Raw genomic sequence first — 3396 nt, 5'->3', positions numbered from 1 at the left:
TAGAGCAGGAAGGGTTGCATCAGTGCTTAGTTCTTGTGGCCCTTTCTTGCACGCCCAGGAAAATGCTGATCACCACTTTGGGGCCAGGAAGCAATTTTTCTCCAGGCCAGTTTGGCCTCCAGTGATCCTGGAGGTTTTTAAAATCATATTCTAGGCGTGGAACAGGGGTCACTGTGGTGTTGCCTGAGATCCTCCCCCTCCCCTTTTCCTTCGCCCAACTTGGAGGTGAAGGGAAGGGAGGGGGGGGAGAATGGATCCCAGGTGTTTCTGCCTGTCAGAGGGGCTGGTGCACACTTCCGGTGATGTCAGGGGGTGTGGCATATGCTAATAAGTTATGCTAATGAGCTCCTGCAGCTCTTTTTCTATGAAATGACCCCTGGGTAGTTCCATCTAGAAATTACACTGCAGCCCACAGGATAGCTAGTTAAGATGTTCAGGGGAAAGTCCATGATAAAAGTGCTGTTCTCTTTGGACTCTCTCATTCAGAATACAAAACAGAAACTACATGTTTGAATACTTTCCCACATCTGAAACTCCCTGCAAGTGGAAAGAGAGTATGTCAGAGGCTAGAATAGAATCCATTTCCCTGATGTGTTAGATTTCTGTTCTTGGGGGACAGCATGGCAAGATAAAGACTATAGATTGAAGACCCTGAGAGCGGGCTTTGCAGCAGGAAGGGAGAATCCATGGAAATTACCAGTTTAATCTGGATCTAACCCTGCATCATGACCTTGCAATGAAAACCTACAACAGGTCTGTATAATTAGCTGTGTACAATGGGACGTGTGCTTGTACTCACCATGAGATACAGTTGTGTAAGATGACTGTGATACATGACAATCTGCACCCTGTCTTATTTCCAGCATGGAACTGTCTTCTGTGTAGGAACTTTTTAACCACATCTTTAGGATCATACAGAGTTCTCTAGATGTAGGAACTCCTTTCAAACTCTTTGGAGGAATTATCATGCATCTGCAAAGCACAAAGGCTCACTTCCTTTTCTCCTGTCCCCTTCCAACAGAAATGTAGAAAACTGGACAATGCCTGTTGACAGATCAACCAACAAAACTTGTCTACAAGAAGAAGGTTACCCCCCCCCCCCGACCTTGGTTAAACATTTGGGGGTGTGTTAAATAAATGCATTTGAAACTATACCAAGAGTCAAGACAACAGCAGGACCACAAGTATAAATGAGCTCAAGCAAATCCTGCCCTTAACTATATTTATGGTAGTATTATTTTTGGCACAATATACTGAAAGGTTACTGTAGCTACTAGGTATAGCAATTCTCTCAATGAACGGCTGCCTTATACTGAATAAGGCCACTGGGCCCTCAAGATGAGTGCTGTCTCTTCAGACTCTTCACCAGGGTTTCAGGCGGAGTCTTTCATATCACCAACTAACTGGAGATGCTGAGGACTGAACCTGGGCCAAGCAGGTGTCCTACCACTGAGCCAGGGCCTCTCCTCAAGCTCCCTAGAAGTGCCCATGAAAAATTCTCCCAGCATCACCCCTGTATCCAGAAGCTCTGATCCAAGTCTGCCTTTATCTATGAAATCCAACTGCTATTGGCTCAAAAGGAGCAAAATAAGAATTGAAGTCCTATGTGTCTTTCTTTCTTTGTTTAAAACAATGAAATCTGATTGTTCTAGTTATTTATTTTGATATGGGAGCAAGGGGATTTATCCTAAGCTTTAGCTGTCATAATGGATTTACTTTTCTATCCAGGCCTAAAAGATTTTTTAAAATTGTATAAAGGCTTCGTCTTTCACTGTCTATACTGAATGTTGTTGAATTCCTGGGAAGGAAGCTGCTTTTAATAATGCTGGATCCCCTTGACACTTGTGCTCACACAGCAAACAAAGATTGCTCTAACACACTGCTAGCACCACCCCCTTTTTTTGCACTGGGCTAATGTTCCTGCTTTTGAAAGACTGACTTCTGATTTATACACCCATAGAACCAAAGAAAAAATAATATATTTGGTGGAGTCATTTTCAAACGTGTGGCTCATTGGGAAGGGACAATGTCAGGGGCCTTGATCACCCTGGGGGCCCATGGGGCTGTAATTTGTTTTCATGCTATGCTTATGTTGGATGGGGGGCACAGAGAGAATCTTAGGCTGCAGTCACACGGAACATTAGCCACTCTACAGAGACGGAAGATAGGTGGATTTTCTGGGTGCGATCACACCGCCACATCTGGGAAGCGTAGAGCTCCCATGGCTCACCCGAGGCTTCCCGCCAAAGATGTGGGGTAGAAAACTAGTACCTCCAAGGTACTCGTTTCCGGAAACCACGGGGCAAGGGCGGGCATCTGATCGTGTTTCTGGTGGTAGGTCGTGGCATCCAGAGCCTGCCCATGTCCCAAGGCGAAAAGGTTTTTTTCCCCAAGTCTTCACGGGATGCGCACAAGCACCCAACGGCACATGCGCACACTTTGGTTTTTTAAAGAAACCCACAACCCCGTTTGCCATGGCAGCGGCGCCTCTGTGATCACGCCGTGCCGCTTCTTTGCTGCACCACAGGATTGTCGGTGGGACGTCGGTGGGACATATGATCCACTGGCCGCGCGGTAGTTCACTCCGGGGCAAACAGCCACGCCTCCCCCCCCCCCCCGCGATATCCAGCCTGTGTGACTGGGGCCATAGTCTGGTGGACTATAGTGTCTTTTGGTGGCTCTGTATAGAGAAGTACAGGTTATGTGAATGTTTCATTTATGCTTGTGTACCCAAGGCCCAAGATTTCTGTAGGGCCTGAAAAAGCCAGCATTGATTCAAATGAACATGTATTGTGGAACACATTGCTAAGAGTACTAGATTATTCCTGACATTTGTCTTTCGCCCTCTTAAATTCCTCTTAAATTGGCCATCTAGGTGGCAACCAACTTTGCTCAACAGAAGAGATGAATGGGGTAAGCAGTCGACATCATTATGAATGGCAAATGATTACCAGATTTTGCATGAACTCCCAATGCCATTACAGTCACTGGCAGTTTTGCCATTCCATCAAGTGGGATGTGAATGGAAACCTTCATTCAGTGTAAGGAGCTACTCATACTAAAGTTGCATACATAGTGTATAAATTCAGCAAAAAAAGGTCTGATGGCTTCCATCATTGCTTTTATTATTTGGAAGTAGCTGATGAGAGGTGGAAGGAAACTGATCCGTGTCTGATTCTTGATAACTGAAAATTGAAATACCAGAAAAGCCTGAATTTCTATGCTGGAACAGCCTAAAATAAAACTTGCTACTTCTCTAGGAAATGTGCTGTCAATTTAAAATCTAAAAACTGTGCAGCTTGCATACAAGACACAAATACATCTACAGAACCACAGCAAAAAGCAGAGGACCTAAGTTGCTGGTAAAACCTAAATGAATAGAAGACAAAAGGAGAT

The sequence above is a fragment of the Gekko japonicus genome, unplaced genomic scaffold (genome assembly GCF_001447785.1).
Source record: "Gekko japonicus isolate JY-2015 unplaced genomic scaffold, Gekko_japonicus_V1.1 scaffold338, whole genome shotgun sequence".
NCBI classification, from domain to species: domain Eukaryota; kingdom Metazoa; phylum Chordata; class Lepidosauria; order Squamata; family Gekkonidae; genus Gekko; species Gekko japonicus.
The sequence above is the reverse complement of the archived record's forward strand: the minus strand, read 5'-3'. Positions refer to the sequence as shown.